Genomic DNA, 10,255 nt, shown 5'->3' with positions numbered 1-10,255 from the left:
GTTGCTGGGAGTTCTAAATTCACTCTCATAATCCAATTCCGAGACTAAGCCCTTGGCTCCGCGCCCCGCAAGGCAGGCCTGCAGCTCTGCTTGCTCCTCTGTTGGGTTGGCTCGGCCCGGAGCCCTCCGATCTACACGGTTTCAGAAATGTGATGGCCTTGGGGGGCCAGAGGAGCAGTTCATAGAAAGAGCGCTTCTGTGGGCATGAAGAAGGGATGAGCCCCCGGCGGCACCACAGGGATAGGGTGGAGTTAGAGTGTCAGCTAGGACACTTCTTTCCCCAGTGTGGTGGCCTCCTAATCGCAGACACAGTGGCTATGATAAAGCAACTTGAAAATACAGGCAGGCCACTGTTCAGAGAAACCCTAGTGCTCAGGACAAGGGAAAGCCCAGGGGCTGGGCTTCTGCCTCCTCCAGGGCTGAAACACGAACTCCTCCTCTTGAACTTGGCTTATATTTAGTGGTTCCTAGTAAGATTGTTTGAAGAGAAGATTCTGCTATGTTCCAAGAACCAAGACTCATTTTTCTAGATGGATTCTATCCCAGGTGTGAATTCTTTTTTTTTTTTTTTAAGATTTTATTTGAGAGAGAGAGAGAGAGAGAGCAGGAGCAGGGGGAGAGGGAAAGGGAGAAGCAGACTCCCCACCAAGCAGGGAGGCCAACACGGGGCTGGATCCCAGGACCCTGGGATCAGGACCTGAGCCAAAGGCAGACGCTCAACCGACTGAGCCACCCAGGTGGGAATTCTTTCTGTGATCTGCACCACACAACTGCTTAACTACCCCCCCCCCCCCCGGGGGGGGAACTGGGTGTGTGTCATCTTAGAAGGGCTCTCATTGTCTGAAAGGTCCTTCAGTCCAAGCCTGGATTTGCCTCCATGTGACTCGTAAAGTCCAATTCATTCATTGGTGCATGCATGCATTGGACAGACATTTACTGTGCACCTACTGTATGCCAGGTCCGGGGCTAGGGTCCCTGTCTCTAGCAGGGAAAATGGTTAAGAAAACAAGCAGGTATAATGTAGTGGCATTGGTGCTGCTTACGAGGCTACTTACGAGGTTAGCCTAGGAGAAGTGAGGCTCTGTAAAAGGTAATCTGGCAGGGTGGGGATAGGGTGGGAGGGACAGATTTGCTAGGACCCAAAGGATCAGCCATGCTCAGTCGGAGGAGGTGAGGGGAAGAGTGTTTCTGGTTGAGGCAACAGCATGAGCAAAGGCCGAGCGGTAAGGGAGAGCCTGGGTCTCTTGGGAAATGACGCAGAATTCCGTCTGCCTGGTGAACTGGGCTGGAGGGAGAAGCAGACAGAGGTGATGCTCATCAGGGAGGCAGGGCCCCATCCACCGCAGCCCCTGGAGTGTGGAGAAGCTCAGGTGGGACCTCTGAAGGGCTGCCTTCAAGTGCCAGCCAGGCCCACGGCAGCAGAAACCGTGGTGCCTATAAAAGGCTTGCTTTTGGAGACAGATATGTCCAGGGGGTGGAGCAAATCATAGAGCAGCTGAGGACACCGGGAAGCATCCCTATAGCAATGTGGTTAATAGCATGGGCTCTGATCAAAAGACAGAAGAAAAGAGACATTCCATGCCCCTGATGGAAGAATATGCCTCCCCCCTTGCTCCGCCTCCCTGGACCTTGCCAGAAGGATAGAACCTGAGTCTGAGCATGCCTCTAGATCCAGCGGGCAGTTGGCAGGAAATTCAGAGGACAGAGCAACATGCTGAGTTGTACTGTGCGTATTCCACCAGCAAAATCCAGGCTGGGGAAAGCCACAGGTCGAACAACTAAAGCTCTTCCATAAATAAATTACAAGAAAACGAGAGGGATGGAGGGAGAATGTATAGATTGAAAGAGACTTAAAAGGTACCAAATTTGGGCTGACTAACCAGCAATGACTAGGGATACACACTCCGGTGAGAGAACTGTAGAGAAACACAGGGAATTCTTCCTAAAAAAAAAAAAAAAAATTCTTCCTATAAAAATCCGAATTGCGGTTGATTTTAGAGAGAGGGCAGGAGGGGGCTGTGCCTGGGAGGGGAGCACAGACAGGGGCTCCTGGGGTTTCTGGCAAAGTTCTATTTCTTGACCTGTGTGCTGCTTACAAGGGTGTTTGCCCTATAACAATTCACAAGGTTATACATTTGTTCTGTGTGTTTTTCTGTTTGTCTTCTTTCGTCATAATAAGGCTAAAAGAAGTGTGAGCTCTGGAATCAGCCACCTGGGTTCAAATCCCTGCTCTGCCATTTATCAGCTGTGCCATCTTAGGTAAGTGATAAGACCCTCTGGGTCTCAGTTTCCTCATCTGTAAAATGGGGGTGATGTTAGAGGCTTATTTTGAGGATTAAGCAAGTTAGCATAACAGAAGCCCTTGGGACGGTAGCTAGCACTGGAAGCATTATAAAAGTTTTTGCTATTATTATTGTGTTGTTATTCCCCATTTCCCTACCCGTCTCTCCCATATGTCGTCATGCTTCCATGATCCTCTCTCGAGCAAAGAGGAGAAGAGAGCCAGCAAGGGTATCCTGTAATGGCTGTGGTGGAGCCTCTCATTGACAGTGACGAGATACTCGGCTTAAACCTGGGATCTGGCTCTATGACCAGGGAGTGACTGTCTGTGCAGCATGGTCCTGCCAGGTGGCCCCGAGGTGGCATCGGCTGCAGGGCCAGAATGTCCCTTCATCCCCTCTGGAGGTGCTCCGGTGATGCCCGTCTTTCTTAGAGGACAGAGGGGCTGAGTATCACGACTGAGGCACGGGCTTCAGTGGTAACATGAACCTGCGTTCGAATCCCAGCTCTGCCACATGAAGGAGTTAAGGGATGGTTGTGTTCAAGGAGTCCGTCTTCCTCTTCGAGCCTCATTATCTATTATTAATAATAGTGTCTGCCTGGTGCGGTGGTGGTGAAGTGATGATCCCTGCACAATGCTAAGTAGAGGACCTGGCTCAAGGCCCTCACAATGCTGTTCTTTCTGCCTAGAATGCTTTGCCCTGCACTTCCTATAGCTGGATCCTTCTCATTTTGGGGGGCTGTGCTTCAATATCCCCTTGACTTCCCTATTGAAGGAAGGTAGGAAGCCATGGTCACATCCCATTTATACTATTTAGAGATAGATGACATTCATGTCCTGACATACTATGTTTATTTTATTATATTTTTGGTTTTCTGCTTATTATGTGGCACCCCCTTACCCCTCACGAGAACGGACGCTCCGTGTTGGCAGAGACCACCTGTGCCTTGCTCACTGCAGTATCTCCAGTGTTTAGTAAGTACTCAGCAATTATTTATTGAATAAATGGACAAAATCCATGGATATATAAATAAATATATTTGTTCGCCCCTCTATCATCTGTCTTCCCTGCCTTGCTTGTGCAGGACAGAAGTGCAGGATCTTATCTGACCTGTTCTCCGCTGGGTCCCCTGAACCCCTTGCACTCGGCCAAGTGCGTACTGCATGCCCAGTAGATACTTGTCAGGTGGATATGAGCGAGGGGGTGCAGAGGGGGGCAGCCATTTGTGACTGCTACCCTCACCTGCAGGAAGGGCTCTAGACCCCGTCCCCGGTGATTCCCCGGACCTCAGGTCCCGATCTACTCAGTGTCGAGTCTTTTTGGATCATTTCCTTGTGCTGGGGGGGACCGTGAAGTCATGAAGGCATGTGCCATGGAATGGGAAACAGACCAAAGATTGGGAGCTGGGCAGACCTAGATTCTTGTCCTTGACCTATCATGTACAATCTCTGGGACCTTGAGCTAGCTGGTGAAGCTTCCATTTTCTCATCTGTTCCAGGGGAAATAATAACCATAGCAACAATTACAATGTATTTGTCTGGAAGGGTTTTAGCGGTCAGATCAGGTAGCAGACATGAAAGCCCAATGTGGGTTGAAGAGTCCCATATACATGTGCATTAGTAGCTACAAAGGTGTGAAAACAGCCATTGAAAACCAAATCCTAGGGTGCCTGGGTGGCTCAGTCATTAAGCGTCTGCCTTCGGCTCAGGTCATGGTCCCAGGGTCCTGGGATCGAGTCCCACATCAGGCTCCCTGTTCGGCGGGAAGCCTGCTTCTCCCTCTCCCACTCCCCCTGCTTGTGTTCCCTCTCTCGCTGTCTCTCTCTCTCAAATAAATAAATAAATAAAATCTTTAAAAAAAAAAAAGAAAAGAAAACCAAATCCTAGGGTGAAACTCGAATTCGGTGGAGACACTGCTGGGTGTCCATCAACATTGTTCTCTTCATCTTCCTTAGTAATAAAACTCTCGATTTCTATGACATTCAGAATCAAGACTACATTTCCCAGCCTCCTTTGCAGCTCGCTGTGGCCTTGTGCCCAAGTTCTGGCTGATGGGATAGAAGTGTGTGCAGTTTCTGGGAAGTGTCCTTAAAATGAAGACCTGGGTTCCTTTGCCTTTCTTCCTCCTTCTTGCTAGCTGGAATGTGGCCTTGAAGCTCGGAGCCTGAGCAGCCATTTTGGACCATGAGGAAGTCAGTGTTGAGGTGGAGTCAATGGAACGTCAATATAGAAGGAGCCTGAGTCCCTGACACCTTGCAGGAGCACCCCTTCCAGAGTCCTTTACCAGAGAGAAAAAACCTCTGTGTCTTTTAAGCCATTATTACTTTGAAATTTTCTTTCACTTGCAACCTAATTTAAATATAATGGATACATTCCGAAAAAGACAAAGTCACTTGGGCTAGGTATTTTTTTTTAAAGCTTTATTTATTTATTTGAGAGAGGGAGAGAGAGAACACGAGCTGGGAGGGGGGATGGGTGGAGGGCAGAGGCAGAGGGAGAAGGAGAGAAGAAGACTACCCTCTGAGCACGAAGCTGGGACTCGGGGCTCGATCTCACCGCCTGAGATTAGGACCTGAGCTGAAATCAAGAGTCGGAGGCTTAACTGACTGAGCCACCCAGGAGCCCCTAGATGGGTTTTATTTTAATTAACAAACACTTGTACAACACCAGCTCTGTTGCTGGCATTCTATCAAGCCCTTTACAAATATTAACTTGTGAATTCTCATTATACTTCTAGGAGAGAGAAATCACTATTATCCCCATTTTACAGGTAAGTCTTGGGAACTTCGCAGGAAGAGAGAAACAGATCTTGGAATGTTCTCTTGTCAGTTCTGCTTCTGGTAATTCTTTCAGTCAACAAATATACACTGAGCACATACTATGTGCCAGGTCCTCTGCTGGGTGTTTGGGATATAAGGACAAAAAGACATCTGATGGCTGGTCTCATGGAGCTTACAATCCAAACTCTACTGTCCAGCATGGTAGCCACAAGCTACATATGGCTATTTAAATTTAAATTCATTAAAATGGGATAAAAATTTAGTTCCCCAGACAAACCAGCCCCATCTCAGATGTTCCATAGCCATAGGGGGCTAGTGGCCACTGTACTAGATGGAACAAATGTAGTACATTTCCATCATGATAGAAAGTTCTGGTCTAAAGGGATAGCTGCAAGTAAACTAGCCATTTACAGTCCAATGTGTGAGCACTGCCTATCATATTTCTTATTGCTTCCCTAATTTGCCCAGCTCCAGGAGAGGGAACAGAAAGGAGAAAGCAGCAACTTTATTTATTTACATGGTATTGTTGGGTATAGGTTAAGTTTTTTTTATTCATCAATTCACTCCATCTTTATAATCACCTCATTTTACAGATGAGGGAACTGAGGTTCAGGGAGGGGATGTGACTTGCCAAGCTTACACCTCGAGTAGACAGTAAACACTCCCTGATGTTCCTGGCTCCATAAATTGTGTCCTCAACACAATGAAAAGAATCTGGGAAATAATAAGAACATTTAGCTTATGTGGAACACTTACGATGGCCATGGAAGGCACTCTCCTGAAGTCTACTTTCTATAATCCTCATTCCAATCTTAGGAGGCTGAAGGTTGTCATCACCTCATTTACAGGTGAGATGCAGAAAGGAAGTGACTTGCCCAAGGCCACATAAATGGGAAGGCGCTTGCTTTTTCTGTCCACATCCTAGGCAACTCTAGTCCTGCCTGACTTCTTCCCTGTGACTCATATCCTCCTGGGGGAAGTGAGGAAAAGCCAAGTCTATTCTCCCTCCCCTGAAGTTCAGTTCCAGTTGCTCGCTGGGGGCCAGGACCAGGAGACACCATGGGGCTGGTTCCCAGGCTCTCTGGGTAGATCTGGTTCCCCTGCTGTCTGGCTGCTAGAGGCCCTGGGTGAGGAAACTTGGCTTTGGGACCAGACCACCCACCTCTGAGTCCAAGGGCTGGCAGGGGTTGCTGCACAAGGCAGGACTACCCCCCCCCCCCCCCCCCGGCTTTCTGTGTTTACCTTTTGAACTTTAATTGTGAGCTTATCTTTAAGGGAAAGAATATTCCATAAACTTAAAATAGGCAAGACTTAATTAATAGAATGCTTTGTTCTTCTGATCCTTATCTGTTCAGGAAGACACACCCCTTTTCAGTTTTGTGGGTCAAGGTGCCTGCCTCTGGGGGCTTACCAGCAGCTGTTCCATTTTCCACTTTTGAACTCTGGTTCCCTTTGGTTTTTCCCTTCTCCTGTGTGTGGGAGGGTTTTTCCCAACTTATTAGCCAAGACCTTTTCTATTTATTCAGTTGCCAGTATTATATGTTATAATTATTTCTTTTTATGTGATTAATAGCTACTGTTCACTGAGGACCTACTATGGGCCAGGCATTCTGTTAAGGGCTCCTATCACCCTAGTATGGTGGATCTTCTAATTATTACCATTGCACAGAGGAGGCAACTGAGGCCCAGAGAGGAGAAATGACTTTCCCGAGGCCACACAGCTCTACAAAAGTAGAGCTAGGCTTTGAATCCAGGGCTCTATGCCCCCAAACACCCATGACGAATATTTATTGAGCATTTAGCTGTGGGCTTCAGGGTCTCACCATGCTAGCTTGTAAAACATGTCCTTTTTGTTTTTCTTGTTTAAAATATGTCTTTTTATTTTTCACAATTCTACAAGGTATGTACAATTATTCTATCCATTTCACAGATGAGGAAACTGAGGCTCAGAGAGATGAATTCATTTACCCAAAGTCACACAGTATTTTAATGGCAGAGCTGCGATTCGCACCAAGTGGTATCTAAGAGGTTCAGAGGCAAAGTACTAGATGAGAAACCAAAAGAACAGATATTGGCCCTCATTGTGTAGGCAAATCACCTAACCCTACTGAACTTTAGCTTCTCATCCGCAAAATGCTGGACATTATTTTCCCAACTTCTTGTGGTGGTTGTGAGAATAATTCGGTGGGAAGTAATGGTTATAGAGAAACTGTCCATCAGGGCCCAGGTTTACAGGTCTTATCCCAGTTTTGGATGGAATTATAGTGAATTTTATCTTTTTAAAGTTCTCTTCTGAGTTGTCTATATTTTCCACAAAAAGTGTGTTTTTCTTCCACAAACAAAAAAAATGATGTCTATTAAAATTTTTTTTTGTATTTTTCCAATTTTAGTGAGAAATCATTGATGTACACCAAATTTTTTTTTAATGGCTATAGCATTATAGAATAGCTTGAAATCATGAATTGTGATGCCTCATGTTTTGTTCTTCTTTCTCAGGATTTCTTTGGCTATTTGGGATCTTTTGTGGTTTTAGGAGTGTTTTTTTCTACTTCTGTAAAGAAATGCCATTGGAATCTTGACAGGGATTGAACTGAGTCTATAGATGGCTTTTGGTAGTATTGACATTTTAACAGTATTAGTTCTTCCAGTCCATGAACATGGAATATCTTTCCATTTATTTGTGTCTTCTTCAATTTCTTTCACTGATGTCTTACAGTTTTTGGAGTAGGGATCTTTCACTTAGTTAAGTTTATCCCCAAATACTTTATTTTTTTTTCAAGATTTATTTATTTGAGAGAGAGAGAGAGAGTTCACGCGCACAAGGGGGAGGGGCAGAGGGAGAGGGAAAGGATCCTAAGCAGACTCCCCACTGAGCACTGAGCCAGAGGTGGGCCTCTATCTCAGGACCCTGAGATCATGACCTGAGCTGAAACCAAGAGTCGGATGCTTAACTGACTGAACCACCCAGGTGCCCCTTTATTATTTTTGATGCTGTTGTAAATGGAATAGATTTCTTTATTTCTTTTTCAGATAATTCATTGTTAGGTGTCTTTTTTTTTTTTTTTCTCTTGTTTAATCCTTACAACTGTGAGGTGGATGATCATATGCATTTTAGGAGAGAGGTGATTACAGAGAAAAGCAGTAACAGATGTAGTTGGGAAACCACTGAGAAAGGAACTGAACCAGTTTTGTGTGACCCCAAAATCTCAGTTCCTGTCACTCCATGGACGGCAAGTTCTCTATCCTGAGAGGGTGCTGTGGGCTTCAAGTAAATTATTAAAAAAGACTTTAGGGTGCCTGGGTGGCTCAGTTGTTTAAGCGACTGCCTTCGGCTCTGGTCATGATCCTGGAGTCCCGGGATCGAGTCCCGCATCGGGCTCCCTGCTCAGCGGGGAGTCTGCTTCTTCCTCTGACTCTCCCCCCTCTCATGCTCTCTATCACTATCTCTCTCAATAAATAAAATAAAAATCTTTAAAAAATAAAATAAAAAAATAAAAAAGACTTTAGCTATCATCCCCCCACCTCCCTTTCCCCCAGCCCCAGACAACCATGAATTTGTTTTCTGTCTCTATAGATCTGCCTATTCTGAACATTTTATATAAATTCAGTAATACAACTTGTGGCCTTTTAGGTCTAGCTTCTTTCACTCAGCATGTTTTCAAGGTTCATCCATGTTGTAGTGTATATCAGTACTTCATGACTTTTTCTGGCTCAAAAATAGTTTATTATATAGATACACAAGTTTTGTTTATCCATTCATCAGTTAATGGACTTTTGGGTAGCTTCCACTTTTGCTGCTATGAACATTCATGTACAAGTTTTTGTGTGGACACTAGTTTCATTTCTTGGGTAAAATGGAGTGAAATTGCTGGGTCAAATGGTTGCATTATCTTCTATAAACCTCAGATCTAGCCTTCAAAGTAGGAACTACTACTTTCACAGTTGAGCAAACCGAAACTCCGAGAGGTACATAACTTGCCCAAGGCCACAGTGAGTAAATGGTGGAGCAGGGCTTAGAACCCAGGCAATCTAGCTCAGATTCCATGCTCATCCTGCCTCCGGGTCTCAGAACTCTTGTTTTACCTAAGAGGTAGTCTAATCCACCAGCTACTGAATCTCAAAAAACCGGGCCAGGCTCCTTTGTACACAGGTAGCCCAGCCAGGAATGGAATCTGAGGAGCCCCGTGGGGGCTAGCCAAGTATCTTATTTATCTCGTGGGGTGACCAAGGCTCTGGGGAACTGAGAGGAGGCATAAGGTTAGGTCTTTTGAGGCCTCCCCAAAGATTTAATCCATTTTTGTGATAGTTTCTCCTGGACTAGGCTGCCTTAAGGATAAAATAAACATGAGTTCCAGGAGGTGGTGTAGTGGGTGGGCTAGAACACGGGCTCTGAAGGGGCAACTGCTGGGGAGGGAAGAAGCCCCCCATCACCTCTTTGTACCTTTGATCCCCGTTTGCACCATACCCCTGCCCTGAGGGCTGTTCAAGAGCTGACTTACCAGGTTCCTCCAAAGACGAGTTTTGAGAGAGTGGAGAGTGGGATAAGACACCCTAGTGCAGGACTCCAGAGGTGCCTTGAGGCGGGAAACATGTCTGTGGGAGCAAGCTAGTCCAGATCCTTGCCATATAATATAGGGGGGAAGTGGGACCAAGAGGGGATACTCTAAAAGTTACTCCTGTGGGGTCTGACCCTGGGGGCTGGGGAAGGAATTATGGGGCATTTAAATTCTTCACTGATGCTCTCCATTTTGGTATCCCATTTTGTTTCTTTATCTCTAACTAAATAATTGAGCTGTGGGTAGTTCAAAGTCTGCAATTCTCATTCAGGACCCTGGGTGTGTTTTTGTTCACTGCTGCACAAAGCCCATTGCCTGGCACGTAGTAGGTAAGGTTGTCGGGTAAAATGCAAAAATCCCAGTGAAATTTGGATTTTAAACAAAATATGAATTATTTTTTCATGTAAGTATGTCCCATTTGTTTATCTGAAATTCAAATTCAACTGGGCTTCCTGTATTTTATCTGCTAAATCTGCCAACCATACTAGTAGGGTCTCAAAAAAATATTTGCGGAATTTGCCTTGGCTCTGCCCTAAACTTGCGGTGTCACCGTTTGGCCAACTCTGCGATCCTCTTTGGGCCTCACTGTCTCTGTCTGAAAAGTGGGGAGTTCGGACAGCGACCGCAGCGCAGGGATC

This window comes from Halichoerus grypus, chromosome 13, assembly GCF_964656455.1.
Source record: "Halichoerus grypus chromosome 13, mHalGry1.hap1.1, whole genome shotgun sequence".
In the NCBI taxonomy this organism is placed as follows: domain Eukaryota; kingdom Metazoa; phylum Chordata; class Mammalia; order Carnivora; family Phocidae; genus Halichoerus; species Halichoerus grypus.
Note: the sequence above shows the minus strand (reverse complement) of the source record.